General features: G+C 49.2%; 1 protein-coding gene across 7 annotated transcripts in view; it reads right to left on the minus strand.

The window, feature by feature from the left end:
• The window catches only part of LOC138480812 (actin-binding protein WASF3-like), a 1,100,082-nt gene extending 1,086,692 nt beyond the window's left edge, over window positions 1-13,390 (minus strand). For 2 of the 7 annotated variants that reach the window (XM_069612561.1, XM_069612563.1), the window contains exon 1: window positions 12,857-13,385. The gene's annotated coding sequence lies outside the window, so the exon portion shown is untranslated. Of the gene's footprint in view, window positions 1-12,618; window positions 12,654-12,856 lie in introns of those variants that run through there. The other 5 variants (XM_069612569.1, XM_069612567.1, XM_069612568.1 and 2 more) reach the window with 5 other exon arrangements.
• Window positions 13,391-18,123: the final 4,733 nt, after the last annotated feature.

Below are 18,123 nucleotides of genomic sequence, written 5' to 3' on the forward strand. Positions count from 1 at the left end.
ACTGCCAGGGCATAGGGGCACATATCATTAACAGGGTCAGATCAGAGACATACAGAGCGTGGCGTCGATACTGCCAGGGCATAGGGGCACATATCATTAACAGGGTCAGATCAGAGACATACAGAGCGTGGGGTCCATACTTCCAGGGCATAGGGGCACATATCATTAACAGGGTCAGATCAGAGACATACAGAGCATGGCGTCCATACTGCCAGGGCATAGGGGCACATATCATTAACAGGGTCAGATCAGAGACATACAGAGCGTGGCATTGATAATGCCAGGGCATAGGGGCACATATCATTAACAGGGTAAGACCAGAGACATACAGAGCGTGGCGTCGATACTGCCAGGGCATAGGGGCACATATCATTAACAGGGTCAGATCAGAGACATACAGAGTGTGGCGTCGATACTGCCAGGGCATAGGGGCACATATCATTAACAGGGTCAGATCAGAGACATACAGAGTGTGGCGTCGATACTGCCAGGGCATAGGGACACATATCATTAACAGGGTCAGATCAGAGACATACAGAGCGTGGCGTCCATTCTGCCAGGGCATAGGGGCACATATCATTAACAGGGTCAGATCAGAGACATACAGAGCGCGGCGTCCATACTGCCAGGGCATAGGGGCACATATCATTAACAGAGTCAGATCAGAGACATACAGAGCGTGGCGTCGATACTGCCAGGGCATAGGGGCACATATCATTAACTGGGTCAGATCAGAGACATACAGAGCGTGGCGTCGATACTGCCAGGGCATAGGGGCACATATCATTAACAGGGTCAGATCAGAGACATACAGAGCATGGCGTCCATACTGCCAGGGCATAGGGGCACATATCATTAACAGGGTCAGATCAGAGACATACAGAGCGTGGCATTGATAATGCCAGGGCATAGGGGCACATATCATTAACAGGGTCAGCTCAGAGACATACAGAGTGTGGCGTCGATAATGCCAGGGCATAGGGGCACATATCATTAATAGGGTCAGATCAGAGACATACAGAGCATGGCGTTGATAATGCCAGGGCATAGGGACACATATCATTAACAGGGTCAGACCAGAGACATACAGAGCATGGCGTCGATAATGCCAGGGCATAGGGGCACATATCATTAACAGGGTCAGATCAGAGACATACAGAGCGTGGCATTGATAACGCCAGGGCATAGGGGCACATAGCATTAATAGGACTAGAGCAGAGGGGTACAGAATATTGCATTGATAATGCCAAGGCATAGGGACACATAGCATTAACAAGCTCAGATCAGAAGGGTACAGACCATGGCATTGATAATGCCAGGGCGTATGGGCACGTAACATTAGCCGGGTCAGAGGGGTACAGAACATGACATTTATAATGCCAGAGCATAACAGCACATAGAATTAACAGGGTCATGTAAGAGGGGTGCGGTACATGGCATTGGCAATGCCAGATCAAAAGGACGCATGGCATTATTAGGGCCAGCTCAGAGGGGTGCAGAACATGGCATTGATAATGCCAGGGCATAGGGACATATAGGATGAACAGGGCCAGATCATAGGGGTACAGAATGTGGCACTAATAATGCCAAGTCAAAGTAGCACCTAGCATTAACAGGGCCAGATCAGATGGGTGGAGTACATGGTCTGACAATGCCCTATCAAAAAGGCACAGAGCAATAACAGGGCCAGATCAGAGGGATACAGAACATGACATTGATAATGCCAGGGCATTGAGGCACATAGCATTAACAAGCTCAGATCAGAGAGGTAGAGACAAGGGCATTTATAATTTGGTACTAGCCAGCCGTTCTGCAGTCTCCTTCTTCCTGTCTCCCTCCCACGCCCTCGCAAACGCACTGGCCACATACTTCGCCACCAAAGCTCAGGACATCCTGAACTTCCTTGTCACTCACCCTCCCAACCCTTACGACACCCCTTGCCCCTCACCCCCTTACTTCCTCCCTCTCCTCCTCCCCGTCACACCTGAAGAAGTTACCAGAGCTGTCCGCTCCACAAAGGTCTCTTCTAATCAGGTTTCCCCTTGTCACCCAGAACCGTCAAGGACATCATTGTCTCTCTTTCCCCCTTCACTCGCTGATTTCAGCAATCACTCTTTTGTCAATGGATCTTTCCCCTCCCCCCTCAAGCACTCCCATGTGCACACTCTCCTGAAAAAACCTTCAGCAGACCCTACCTGTCCTGCCAACTACCACCCTATTTCCCTCACCCCCTTCCTGGGGAAACAACTGGAGAAGCTGGCCTTGCACCAACTCACCTCACACACGAAACTTGTTGGTGGTCTCCACAACATCAATCTGGATTCCGAGCATCCAGATGCATGGAAACTGCTCTTCTGAACACCCATGAAGAACTGCTTGCACCTCTGGACTCCAACTCCCCAGCTGTCCTCATCCTACTCAATCTCTCCTCTGCATTCGACATGGTCAACTATTCCATCCTCATACAAAGATTCTGCAATACCCTTGGTATCTCGGATTGGACACTGGACTGGCTGACATCCTTTATAACGGACCGCTCGTCCCAAGTCATCGTGGGCAACTTTTACACTCCTACTTCCTTCTCCACCTGTGTTGTCCCCCAAGGTTCTATCATCTCCCCATGGCTCTTTAACATCTACCTTGCTCTGCTGGCATGCCTCATCTCCTCCATTTCCCCCAACTTCCAGTGTTATGCAGACAACACTCAACTCTTTCTCAAACTTCCTGCTGACCCCCTTGCACCTTCCATCATCCCTGACTGCCTATCTGCCATTCATCCTGGTGCACCTCCAATGATCTCTGCCTGAACGCCAGTAAAAATTATATTCATCCCATCGAGAACCCTGCACCATTTCTTCCCTTCAATCTGGTCTTCCTCCATGGGCTCTCCCCCTGCTCCATCTTTTGAAGCCAGAAACCTTGGAGTCATTGTCGACCGATCTTTCTCCTTCCTCCCTCACACTCAGGACATTGCCAAGAAGTCCCACTTTCAGATATTCCTTCTCAAAGGAATTCTCCCTTTTCTCACTTTCCTCCAGAGGTTCAACGTTACCTGAGCACCGGTTCTCTCTAGGCTTGACTATTGCAATAGCCTCCTCCTGAATCTACCTTCTTCCACTCTGCGTCCTTTCTAGCTAATCCAGAATAGGGCAGTGAGATCTATCCTTGGCTTTAAGCCCAGGGACTGCATCTCTCCTGTCCTAAAAAGTCTTCACTGGCTCCCGGGAGCTGCATGGATCAAATTCACAGGGACTTCAATATCTTCAACTTTATCTCACTAAATACTCTCCCTAAATACTCTCCCTCCAGACCTCTACATTCCTCTAGCACCAACGGTCTGTAAAGCGCTTTGCTAAACAAAGGGTAGGATGTTGACCACTTTCCTCAGCTGGCTCCCTCCTATGGAACAGCCCCCCCTCCCTCTGCACCTTGAACAGGACTTCCTTAAATTCTGGAAACACCCCAAGACTTTCCTCTTTACCTCCTCTTTCCCATCTTCTCGCCTCTGCTAATCTCACAGTTGATGTTATTGGTGTCCTGGGTTATTATGCATCCTCGGGGCCCCTGACCTCCCACACCCAATCGCCCAGCTTCTGTCTACTTTCAGCACTTGCCTTGGCACTCCCGCTGCCTTGGAGGCTCGCACTTACACCCAACATGACTCCAGGCCCTGTAGCACTTACCACACCAAGCACTTCATCAGTTGCTCACTCACGAGCACGGACACCCCAGCATCTACCCCCTCTGCCCTCATCCTTGCTGCACTTGCACATTCTGAATACTCACACGGCATAGTAGGTTTGTCCTTTTTTCCTTTCCCCTCCTCTGTTGTGTATTTAATATGTATCACTCCCTTGTTCCCTCCCTTTGCCCTGTGGGTGCTTTGAAACAGTATGTACTTGCTATATAAGCACCTAACAAGCAAACAATAAATACATTGATAATGCCAAGTCAGAGGAGCACACAGCATAAACAGGGCCAGATCAGTGGAGTACAGTACATTCTGTTGACAATACAAGATTAAAGTGCACATAGCATTAACAAGGTCAGATTGTAGGGGTACAGAACATGTCATTGATAATGCCCAGGCATTTTGTCACATAGCATTAACAGGGTCAAATCAGAGTGGCACAGTACATGGCATTGATAATGCCCTATCAAAGGGGCATACAGCATCAATGAGGCCAGACTAAAGAGGTATATGGCATTACATGGTACATGGTAGCTATCGGTATGGCGGAGTTCTGCAGAGGTCTGCAGTCTTTAGAAGGATGTACTCTCCCAAAGTCAAGTTGTGAGGGGTCTGTTTAAGGAGCAACACCGGCTGTGGATAAACACCCCCTGCGCAAGTGCTACAAAGTCATGCAGAGGACTGCAGTTTGTAGCTCGTGGAAGTTGGCTCGTAGGAACTGAGCAAACTACCAGACAAAAGGACCATCTCCTCGAACATGGATTTCTCCCTGTAATATTGTAAGATTGGTTTAAAGTAAAGATTTGTTTTGAAATGTATCTTGTGCTGTGTACTCATTAATGCTGCACTGCCTTTGAAAATTGTGATAGCCCAATCAGTGGCTTCACTTGCTAAGCAGCTGTGCTAGAGTAATAGATACATTGTGATTGCCTATTTGCCTAGTCTATGCCTGTAACATACCCAATTTGACTTGGTAGCCTTGCTGCCCACCTGCCCAATCTATGCCTGTAAAATACCCGATTTGACTTGGTAGCCCTCGCTGCCCACCTATTAATCTATGCCTGTAACATTCTTGATTCGACTTGGTAGCCCTCGCTGGCCACCTGCCTAATCTATGCCTGTAACATACCTGATACGACTTGGTAGCCCTCGCTGCCCACCTGCCTAATCTATGCCTGTAACATACCCGATTCGACCTGGTAGCCCTCGCTGCCGTCCTGCCTAATCTATGCCTGTAACATTCCCGATACGACTTGGTAGCCCTCACTGCCCACTTGCCTAATCTATGCCTGTAACATACCCGATTCGACCTGGTAGCCCTCGCTGCCGTCCTGCCTAATCTATGCCTGTAACATTCCCGATACGACTTGGTAGCCCTCACTGCCCACTTGCCTAATCTATGCCTGTAACATACCCGATTCGACTTGGTAGCCCTCGCTGCCCACCTGCCTAATACCGGAATTGACCGGCAGCCTTACGCTGCCCCTAAACCTATTCCAAGCCATGTAACTGCTTGACCTGACCTGGCGCTGCTTTACCACTCTTTCCCATGCTACATAACTGCTCTCAAGCACTTTTGCATGCGGCAACTACTGCAACTACACTATGCAAACAATATGTATGAATGCCGTAACAACTGTAACTATACTTTGTAACCACTACTTAAGTAACCCTTGTAACCAATCATCTTAAGATAAGTGTCAATATGCCTCTAAGTTCGGGGCGCTATATAAGTGTCAATTCAATGAGGGTGATCTGCAGATGATTGGCGTCATGCGGTAGCCCCACAATCAACCGCGTTCTTGTATTAGTGCACGAGTGACAGGTCAAGGCATAGCATGCAAGCCTGTGCCATACACTGCCACTTTCATTACACGCTCTCACGCCGTCTCTCCGTGCACTGGACCCTGTAGCCACTGCACCGCAGGCAGGGAAAGGGCTTTATTATTATTATTATTATTATTATTTAATTTTTATAAAGCGCCACACGCCCGTTAGCCTCAGGGTGCACACAAAAAAATGAAAAGCTGTGTACAGGACAAACAAATGTAAGTGCCAAGAAAGGAGGATGCTGCACGTTGCTGCAGCCCGCCCCCACACAAACCCTTGATTTCGATATTTTTATTGCGAAATTAAACTTTTAAACAGTGTTCAATTCTTACCGGGCTCCTCTACCAAATAAAATACCACGCACTCCCTACACGAGCTTCACTGTCTCATACAATACTATGCACTTCAAACCGACCACATAAAATACTCTCCCCTACCACATACAATACTATGCCCTCCCTGCAGGAGCTCCCATGAGCAATAACATACCCTACACTTCCTACCGTGCTTTCCTACCACATCAAATACTATGCAGTTCCTAATGAGCCCCCGCACAATAAATACTTTGTACTCCCTAAACAAGCTCCAATGTCACATAAAATACTATGCAGTTCAAACCGAGCTCCTCAGACACACAGAATACTCTGCACGCCCTACACAAGCTCCCAAATCACATACAATAATCTGCACTTCCTACCGATCTCCCCTTCCAAATAAAATACTCTGCACTCCCTTCACGGACTTCACTGTCACATAAAATACTCGGCACATCCAATCGAGCTCCTCAACCACGTGAAATAATCTGCACTCCCTTCACGAGCTCCCCTGACACATACCATAATGTAGAGTTCCTAATGGGCTCTTCTACAATAAAATACACTGCACTTGTTAACGAGTTCCCCATCCACATAAAATACTCACTACTCCCTAAACAAGCTCCACAATCACATAGAATACTCTACACTTCAAACCGTGCTCCTCAAACACCCAACATACTCTGCACTCCCTCCGCGAAGTCCGCTGTCTCATAAAATGATCTACACTCCCTACACGAGCTCCACAACCACATAAAATAAAACACATTCCCTACGCGAGCTCCTCATCTACATACACTATTCTGCCCTCCCTACGCGAGCTCTCCACCATAAAATACTCTGCACTCTGTAACGAGTCCTCTACCACATAAAATACTCTGCCCTCCCTACAGGAGCTCCCCTACTATAAAATACTCGGCACTTTGTAACGAGTCCTCTACGAGTCCTCTTGCCTAGTCTATGCCTGTAACATACCCAATTTGACTTGGTAGCCTTGCTGCCCACCTGCCCAATCTATGCCTGTAAAATACCCGATTTGACTTGGTAGCCCTCGCTGCCCACCTATTAATCTATGCCTGTAACATTCTTGATTCGACTTGGTAGCCCTCGCTGGCCACCTGCCTAATCTATGCCTGTAACATACCTGATACGACTTGGTAGCCCTCGCTGCCCACCTGCCTAATCTATGCCTGTAACATACCCGATTCGACCTGGTAGCCCTCGCTGCCGTCCTGCCTAATCTATGCCTGTAACATTCCCGATACGACTTGGTAGCCCTCACTGCCCACTTGCCTAATCTATGCCTGTAACATACCCGATTCGACCTGGTAGCCCTCGCTGCCGTCCTGCCTAATCTATGCCTGTAACATTCCCGATACGACTTGGTAGCCCTCACTGCCCACTTGCCTAATCTATGCCTGTAACATACCCGATTCGACCTGGTAGCCCTCGCTGCCGTCCTGCCTAATCTATGCCTGTAACATTCCCGATACGACTTGGTAGCCCTCACTGCCCACTTGCCTAATCTATGCCTGTAACATACCCGATTCGACTTGGTAGCCCTCGCTGCCCACCATAAAATACTCCGCCCTTCTTAACACGCCCTCTACCACATAACATACTCTGCACTTCGTAATAAAATACTATAGACTTCGTAAAATGTCATCTACAACATAAAATATTCTACACTTGGTAACGAGTCCTCTACCACATAAAATACTCTGCCCTCCCTACACGATCTCTCCTACCATGAAATACTCTGCACTTTGTCACAAGTCCTCTACCACATAAAATACTCTGCCCTCCCTACACGATCTCCCCTACCATAAAATACTTGCACTTCGTAACGAGTCCTGGACAACTTAAAATACTCTGTCCTTTGTAACAAGTCTTCTACCACATAACATACTCTGCACTTCGTAATAAAATACTCTAGACTTCGTAACATGTCATCTACAACATAAAACACTCTGCAATTCGTAACGATTCCTCTACCACATAAAATACTCTGCACTTCGTAATGAAATACTCTGCACTTCGTAACGAATCCTCTACAACATAAAATACTCTGCCCTTTGTAACGGGGTCCTCTACCACATAAAATACTCTGCCCTCCCTACACGATCTCCCCTACCATAAAATACTCGGCACTTCGTAACGAATCCTCTACAACATAAAATATTCTGCCCTTCGTAACGACTCCTCTACTGCATAAAATACTCTGCCCTCCCTACACAGTCTCCCCTACCATAAAATACTCTGCCCTCCCTACAAGATCTCCCCTACCATAAACACTCTGCATTTCGTAACGGGTCCTCTGCCACATAAAATACTCTGCACCCGATTACACGTGCTTCCCCGTCATAAAAAAAACAAACAAGCTGCCTTCCCAGCTCCGTGTAAACTGTTCCGCGCCCCCCCCCCATCCCGCCCCCTGCAACACCCACCCCCACCTCACTTATCAAATGCTCTCCATCCTCTGCCCAAGACCTTTGCAATGCAATGCAATGAAGATACCTTATTGTCAGGACAGCTAAACAAAGATTGGCAAAGCAAATACATACAATACAATGTTATATTCTCTTCCTAGCAGCCATTGGCATCGTCGGACTGGGGCATAAAATTGTCTCTGGCACCAATGAAAAAGTGGCCCACAGTTGCAAATGGCAATTCATTCCTTTTGCGACAGTTTGAATAATAGCCAAGGAAGACGTTTGTTTGATAAAATGTGATGCAAATTATACAATTTAAAGAATGTGTATTCAGCAACAGTGGTCACAACTACTAGCCGCACAGTGAAGTAACTCATCAAACAGGCCCACATTGGCCAAAAAAGGGGCCCACTTTGACCCAAAAAAGGGGCCCACACTAGCCTTGCTTGTTATTGGTTCGGCGTTGCTCTATTGCCCCATAGGCCAGTCCGTGCCTGACCATTCGCTTTTCAGCTTATTTAAAAGGCCGCATTGCCTTATGCTCTCGGTCTTCTTCTAAGACTCACCTAGACATAGATAGCCGCCTTACTATGCTGTGATGGAACTGAAGTCAGCACAACTTCATAACAAGTTATGCACTCTCTGCCACCTTCCTCTCCTGCCCCACCCAGTGCTGTGCACTCCATACACGAGGCCCTTTACTGCTATATGCACTGTGCACTCCCTAACCAACGACTTCCACTACCCCATCACATTATCTGCACTCCCTGCACAAGGTTCTCTCCTACCTCATTCTATGTTCCATGCTCCCTGCATGAGTTCACTCCTACTCTTATGAAATTTTCTGCACTCTGTAAGTGAGGTCCTTTTCCTACTCCGTGTAATATTCTGCACTCCCCACACAAGGTCCTCTCCTGCCCCACGCAGCGCTCTCCATTCCCTGCAGGAGAACTCCTTATCCCATAACACAACCTGCACTCCCTACACAAGGCCCTCCCCTGCCGCCATCACGAGTCCGCCCCTACCCTATAAAATATTCTGCACGCCCCACAAGGCCCTCTGGGCTTCACGAGTCCGCCCAACTCTATCAAATGTTCTGCACTCCCTACACACGGTTGTTTCCTAAACCATTCAGCGTACTGCACTCCCCACACAAAGTGCTACGCTACTGATGAACTGTTCTACACTCCCTACACAAGAGCCTCCTCTACACCATTGAAATGTCATTCACCCCCCACACCAGGTCCTACTTGAGGGCATCCACATAAACCAGGTCATGTTCTCCACACTCTACAAGATCTACTAGCCTACTCCACACGATGTCCTGCACCCCCTACACTAGGTCCTACTTGAGGCCATCCACATACTCCATGTCATGTTTTACACTCTCTACACGATCTACTACCCTACTCCACACAATGCTCTGCACTCCCTACACGAACCCACCATCCCATAATAGGCACTCCACTCCATATGTGAAGTCTTCCCTTATTCCATGCACTTTTCTGTACTCACTACACAAGGTCCCTCCCCACCCCCTGCAATGTTCTGCCTTCCCTACACAAGATCCTCCCCTACCACATACACTATTCTGCACTACCTACTTGACGTCCCCCCACGCATGCACTGTTCTGCACCACTCACATGATCGCCTTCCAGTGCAATATTCTGCACTCCCCACCTGACCTCCTTCCCTATCCCATGTCATTTTCTGCACCCTCACCTGAACTTTCCCCATCCAATTTTATGTTCTGCACTCGCTACACGAGCTCCTCCCTACCCCATCCAATGTTCTGCACTCCCCACACATTATCTTCCTCCACCGCATACAATGTTATGCACACCCCAAACATGATCGTCCTCTACCCCATGCAATCTAATGCATTCCTGACATGAGGCCCTAGCATACCCCCTGCAATGTTCTGCACACCCTACACATGATCCTCCTCTAGCCCATGCAATCTGCTGCATTCCCCACATAAGGCTCTACCCCATGTTGTGTGCTGCACTTCCCCACATTATCCTCCTCTACCTCGTGCAATGTTCTGCACACCCTACACCTTATCTTCTTCTCCGCCATCCATGCAATATTCGGCACACCCCACACATGATCATCCTCTACCCCTGAAATGATCTGCATTCCCAACATGGGACCCTACCCCATGCAATGTTCTGCATACCACATACATGACCCTCCTCTAACACATGCCTACCCCATGCAATGTTCTGCATACCACATACATGATTCTCCTCTAAAACATGCAATCTGCTGCATTCCCTATTTGAGGCCCTACACCATGCAGTGTGCTGCACACCACACACATGATTCTCCTCTACCCCATGCAATGTTCTGCATACCACATACATGACCCTCCTCTAACACATGCCTACCCCATGCAATGTTCTGCATACCACACACATGATTCTCCTCTACCCCATGCAATGTTCTGCATACCACATATATGATCCTCCTCTAACACATGCCTACCCCATGCAATGTTCTGCATACCACATACATGATCCTCTTCTAACACATGCCTACCCCATGCAATGTTCTGCATACCACATACATGATCCTCCTCTAAAACATGCAATCTGCTGCATTCCCTATATGAGGCCCTACCCCATGCAGTGTGCTGCACACCACACACATGTTTCTCCTCTACCCCATGCAGTGTGCTGCACACCACACACATGTTTCTCCTCTACCCCATGCAATGTTCTGCACATCCCACACATGATCCTCCTCTACCCCATGCAATGTTCTGCACACGCCACACGTGATCCTCCTTTACCCCATGCAATGTATTACATTCCCTACATGAGACCCTACCCTACTCCATGCTATGTTCTGCACTCCCTACACCGGACCCTCCTCTACCCCATGAAATGTTCTTCACCCCCCCACATTATCCTCCTCTACCCCATGAAATGTTCTGCACACCACACACATGATCCTCCTCTACCCCATGCAACCTTCTGCACCCCCACATGATCCTCCTCTACCCCATGAAATGTTCTGCAGACCACACACGTGATCCTCCTCCACCACATGCAATATACTGCATTCCCTACATGAGACCCTACCCTACCCCATGCAATGTGCTGCACACCCCACAAAGCATCCTCATTTACATGCAATGTGCTGCACTCCCCACACATGATCCTCCGCTACCTCATGTAATGTGCTGCATTCCCTACACATGATCCTCTTCTACCCCACGCAATGTTCTGCACTCCCCAAACATGATCCTCTTCGTGCCCATTCAATGTGTTGCACACCCCACACCTGATCCTCCTCGTCACCATGCAATGTGTTGCACACCTCACACATGAGCCTCTGTGCCCCCATTCAATGTGCAATCTACATGGGCGTAATTCTAGGGGGGCATAGGGGTGCTTGTCCCCCCCCCCAATTTCATGGCACTCCATTTTGTCCCCATTCATTTGGCAACGTTACTCCACTGCTCCTCCCTGCCGTGCGCGCCAACACAATCTCCTCTCTACAACAGGCAGTGCTCTGCACGCCCAACACAATCTCCTCTCTACCACAGGCAGTGCTCTGCACGCCCAGCAGGTGACCCTACCGTGCACGTGCGCGCCCAACACAATCTCCTCTCTACCACGCCCAGCAGGTGACCCTACCAGGTGACCCTAACATACACGCCTCTCTACCACAGGCAGTGCTCTGCACGCCCAGCAGGTGACCCTACCGTGCCCGCCCAACACAATCTCTCTACCACATGCAGTGCTGTGCACGCCCAGCAGGTGACGCTACCATGCACGCCCAACACAATCTCCTCTCTACCACAGGCAGTGTCTGCGCGCCCAGCAGGTGACGCTAACATGCACGCCCAACACAATCTCCTCTCAGTGCTTTGCACTCCCTTCTGGAGCTCCGTTCCTAACGCCTGACATGTTCTGCACCCCCTATTTAAGGCCCTCACATAGTCCATGCCATATGCTGCACTCCCTACAGCAGGGCTTACTCCCCCCAGCAATATTCTGCACCCCCTACTTGCTGCCACCCGCCCCCTTACTCACATATTCTCCGTAAGTCCTCACACTCAGCCTAGACCCCACAGGTCCCTAATATACAACACTCTAAAGTCGCCAACCACGCTGCTGCCACCCACCACAGTGTGCAATACACCATCTCTTCTTCACCAAATCCTATGCCGTAGCGCCGCGGTCCCCTCCCACCGGGCACTCGGTACTCCATCACTGCTATGCCGGTCTCTCTCCCTGACACCCCCAAGCAGTACACCCCCGCGCCCGCACCAACCACGATGTGCGGCCCGATTCCCCCACACTGCCTGAACCGGTGTCTTCTCCCAGCCCACGCACAAACCTGCAGCACACACACGGAGCCTTTCCCACTCCATGCATATAGAACTGCGAGACCACCTGACGCCTTCTCTCACCCCATGCACAGCCAAGCCGAGGTCTTTACCACAGTGACATCCCGTGCGGATTGCCCTCCGCCCCCACTCCACGAACGACTGTTTGCGCTGACAGCCGGTTGCATGTCCCCACTCCCCGAAGCCCCCACCCAACACCCACCGTTTGCACTTTTCACTACTCCATACCTGATGCTTCTCAGTTCGGAGGCGCTCGCGGCCGGGGTCCTCTACAGCCCAGTAGCGCACGGTGGGAGGCTCGTGCTCCTGGCTCGCATGTTGCTTGCAGAGAGAGCGGGCGCTGGTGTGAGAGGTGACGGGCTGAAGCTCACTGTACGAACACGGCTGGCATGAGAGTCGGCGAGGTGACGCTTGCAGAGGGTCAGTACTGGGGCGAGAGATGGCGGGGGGGGGGGGGCAGCTTGCAGAGGGAGCCAGGCTGGGATAAAAGGCGGAGAGCAAGGAACGAAGCTTGCTAAGGAGCAAGGATGCTAGTCGGCTGAGGACGGGGTGAAGCTTGCAGAAGAAGCAGGGAGGCGAGGGGGGCTGCTTTTCCTCAGACTGTCGCTCAGTCGCTTGCATGGGAGGGTTTCCCAAGCTGGCTTTCTGCAGTGCTGCCAGAGCGCATGCGGGCCGGCCTGAGGGGAAGGGGAGCTGTTCACGCGCAGGCTGCTGCTGAGAGGCAGGAGCTGCTGAGGCAGAGCCTGCAGCGATAGAGGAGCGGGGAAGCTTAGCAGGGGCTTGGTTGGTGTACACGGCAGTCTATATCCATTGAGGCTTGGGTTCACAAGACAATCTATAGTAGGTGAGGAGAATGAGGGTCTTCGGCTCACAGGGCAGTGTATAGAGCTTGAGAAGCGGAGGCACCGGTTCACGAGACAGTCTATAGAGGCTGAGAATAAGAGGCTTGGGATCACAGGACAGTCAGCAGATAAGAAGCAGGGGTGTGGGTTCACAAGATAGTTTATAGAGGCTGAGAATAAGGGGCTTGAGATCACAGGACAATCAAAGCAAATGAGACACAGAGGCAGGGGTTCACAAGATAGTCTATAGAAGCTGAGAATAATAGGCTTGGGATCCCAGGACAATCACATCAGCTGAGACACAGAGGCGTGGGTTCACAAGATAGTATATAGAGGCAGAGAATACAAGGGGGTCACAAAAGCTGAGACGCAGAGGCATGGGTTCACAAGATAGTCTGTAGAGGCAGAGCATTTCGAGGCTGGGGATGGCAGGGAAGTCATAGTGGCTGAGAAGCAGCAGTGTGGGATCACAAGACGGTCTATAGAAGCATAGATGAAGAAGCTGTGGATCACCGTGGAGCCATAGTGGCTGAGAAGCTGAGGAATGGGTTCACAAGATAGTCTATAGAGGCTGAGAATAAGGGGCTTGGGATTACAGGGCAGTCAGCAGATAAGAAGCAGAGGTGTGGGTTCACAAGATAGTTTATAGAGGCTGTGAATAAGAGGTGTGGGATCACAAGACAATCAAGGCAAATGAGACACAGAGGCAGGGGTTCACAAGATTGTCTATAGAGGCAGAGAATAAGGCTTGAGGCTTGAGATCACAGGACAATGAAAGCAGCTGAGACGCAGAGACGTGCGTTCACAAGATAGTCTATAGTAGCAGAGAATAAGAGGCTTGGGATCACAGGACAGTCAAAGCAGCTGAGACGCAAAGGAGTGGCTTCACAGGATAGTCTATAGTAGCAGAGAATACGAGGCTTGGGATCACAGGGCAGTCAGCAGATAAGAAGCAGAGGTGTGGGTTCACAAGATAGTCTATAGAGGCCGAGAATAAGAGGCTTGGGATCACAGAACAGTCACAGCAGCTGAAACGCAGGTTCACAAGGTAATCTATAGAGGCTGAGAATAAGAGGCATGGGATCACAAAACAGTCACAGCAGCTGAGACTCGGGTTCACAAGGTAGTCTATAGAGGCAAAGAATAAGAGGCTTGGATTCACAGAACATTCACATCAGCTGTGACACAGAGGCGTGGGTTCACAAGATAGTATATAGAGGCAGGGAATACAAGGGGGTCACAAAAGCTGAGACGCAGAGGCATGGGTTCACAAGATAGTCTGTAGAGGCTGAGAATAAGAGGCTTGGGATCACAGAACAGTCACTGCAGCTGAGATGAGGGTTCACAAGATAGTATATAGAGGAGGATAATACATGGGGGTCACAAAAGCTGAGATGCAGAGGTGTGGGTTCACAAGACAATCAAGGCAAATGAGACACAGAGGCAGGGGTTCACAAGATTGTCTATAGAGGCAGAGAATAAGGCTTGAGGCTTGAGATCACAGGACAATGAAAGCAGCTGAGACGCAGAGATGTGCGTTCATAAGATAGTCTATAGTAGCAGAGAATAAGAGGCTTGGGATCACAGGACAGTCAAAGCAGCTGAGACGCAAAGGAGTGGCTTCACAGGATAGTCTATAGTAGCAGAGAATACGAGGCTTGGGATCACAGGGCAGTCAGCAGATAAGAAGCAGAGGTGTGGGTTCACAAGATAGTCTATAGAGGCCGAGAATAAGAGGCTTGGGATCACAGAACAGTCACAGCAGCTGAGACGCAGGTTCACAAGGTAATCTATAGAGGCTGAGAATAAGAGGCATGGGATCACAAAACAGTCACAGCAGCTGAGACTCGGGTTCACAAGGTAGTCTATAGAGGCAAAGAATAAGAGGCTTGGATTCACAGAACATTCACATCAGCTGAGACGCAGAGGCGTGGGTTCACAAGATAGTCTATAGGGGCAGAGAATACAAGGGGGTCACAAAAGCTGAGATGCAGACGCATGGGTTCACAAGATAGTCTGTAGAGGCAGAGCATTTCGAGGCTGGGGATGGCAGGGAAGTCATAGTGGCTGAGAAGCAGCAGTGTGGGATCACAAGACGGTCTATAGAAGCATAGATGAAGAAGCTGTGGATCACCGTGGAGCCATAGTGGCTGAGAAGCTGAGGCACCGGTTCACGAGACAGTCTACAGAGGCTGAGAATAAGAGGCTTGGGATCACAGGACAGACAGCAGATAAGAAGCAGAGGTGTGGGTTCAAAAGATAGTCTATAGAAGCTGAGAATAAACGGCTTGGGATCACAGGACAATCAAAGCAAATGAGACACAGAGGCAGGGGTTCACAAGATAGTCTACAGAGGCTGAGAATAAGAGGCTTGGGATCACAGGGCAGTCAAAGCAGCTGAGACGCAGAGGCGTAGGTTCACAAGATAGTCTATAGTAGCAAAGAGTAAGAGGCTTGGGATCACAGGACAGTCAGCAGATAAGAAGCAGAGGTGTGGGTTCACAAGATAGTAAATAGAGGCTGAGAATAAGAGGCTTGGGATCACAAAACAGTCACAGCAGCTGAGACTCGGGTTCACAAGGTAGTCTATAGAGGCAAAGAATAAGAGGCTTGGATTCACAGAACAATCACATCAGCTGAGACGCAGAGGCGTGGGTTCACAAGATAGTATATAGAGGCAGAGAATACAAGGGGGTCACAAAAGCTGAGACGCAGAGGTGTGGGTTCACAAGATAGTCTGTAGAGGCAGAGCATTTCGAGGCTGGGGATGGCAGGGAAGTCATAGTGGCTGAGAAGCAGCAGTGTGGGATCACAAGACGGTCTATAGAAGCAGAGATGAAGAAGCTGTGGATCACAGTGGAGCCATAGTGGCTGAGAAGCTGAGGCATGGGTTCACAAGATAGTTTATAGAGGCTGAGAACAAGAGGCTTGGGATCACAGGGCAGTCAGCAGATAAGAAGCAAGGGTGTGGGTTCACGAGATAGTTTATAGAGGCTGAGAATAAGAGGCTTGGGATCCCAGGACAATCAGAGACATAGAGGTATGGGTTCACAAGATTGTCTATAGAGGCAGAGAATAAGAGGCTTGAGATCACAGGACAGTCAAAGCAGCTGAGACGCAGAGGAGTGGCTTCACAGGATAGTCTATAGTAGCAGAGAATACGAGGCTTGGGATCACAGGGCAGTCAGCAGATAAGAAGCAGAGGTGTGGGTTCACAAGGTAGTCTATAGAGGCAAAGAATAAGAGGCTTGGATTCACAGAACAATCACATCAGCTGAGACACAGATGTTTGTAGTCTATAGAGGCAGAGAATACATGGGGGTCACAAAAGCTGAGATGCAGAGGCGTGGGTTCACAAGATAGTCTATAGAGGCTGAGAATAATAGGCTTGGCATCCCAGGACAATCACATCAGCTGAGACACAGAGGTGTGGGTCCACAAGATAGTCTATAGGGGCAGAGAATACAAGGGGGGTTACAAAAGCTGAGATGCAGAGGCATGGGTTCACAAGATAGTCTGTGGAGGCAGATCATTTCAAGGCTGGGGATGGTAGGGGAGTGATAGCGGCTGAGAATCAGCAGCGTGGGATCACAAGACAATCTATAGAGGCAGAGATGAAGAAGCTGTGGATCACAGGGGAGCCATAGTGGCTGAGAAGCTGAGGCATGGGTTCACAAGGTAGGCTATAGAGGCTGAGAATAAGATGCCTGGGATCACAGGACAGTCACAGCAGCTGTGGGTTCACAAGATAGACAATAGAGGCAGAGTTTGGGGTGCATTTGAAGGCACCAAACAGAACTCCCTTTCACCTGAATGGCAGGCATTTAAACCCTGCAACAAAAACGGGCTGTCTTTTGCTTTTGTTTCATGTCAAGATAAAGACCCATGCGGAAAGGGTCCTACCTATCATTATCAATGGACAAGCAGCAATTTAATTCACCTAAGAAGGAGGAATCAAAGAATCCTGTGACATGGACAACAGGATTTTTTAACATTAAAAGCAAAAATGGCCTGCACATGTGTTTGCAAATAAAATCGGCTTTAAAAACCCACAATGGAAAAAAGGTATTACTGCTCACAGAAACATGTCTGGAAAGCAAAACATAATGTGTTGGGTGACCAGAGCGATATATATTATGTTTCACCCACAAAACTCCAGTGACATTTGAAGAGACACTTCAGGAAAAACCTGTTCTGGCTGAGATCAAAACTTCACAATGAAACACCCCACTTCCAGCCATGGATGTCACATTTCCCATGTAATGACTCCCCACAATAGAATTTGCTGCTGAAGGCGTTGAAAGCCCACTGTTACCCAGACTGGCTGGCCCTGAATGAAGTTAAAGCAAGGAATGCAAAGTCATCCTTGGCTGAAGCATGACAAAAAGGTGTGATTCCTTGTTACACCCACTTCAAAAGAGCCCACACTAACTTCAAAGAGACTCATACAAAGAGACTCTGGTTACAGGCAAGCCCAGGGAGACAGATGGCTGCGGGGGATGAAGCAACCATCCCATTTACTTAACAGGAAACACTGCCAATTAATGTAAAAGACTATTTTCATTTTAGGCATTTTGCGCAGCAACCATACTTTGGTTCATTTTTATACCATTTTTTGTGTAATTTCTAGGCATTTTTGGGTATATAAAATGC

The sequence above is a fragment of the Ambystoma mexicanum genome, chromosome 5p (assembly GCF_040938575.1).
Source record: "Ambystoma mexicanum isolate Mex_15411 chromosome 5p, UKY_AmexF1_1, whole genome shotgun sequence".
Classification (NCBI taxonomy): domain Eukaryota; kingdom Metazoa; phylum Chordata; class Amphibia; order Caudata; family Ambystomatidae; genus Ambystoma; species Ambystoma mexicanum.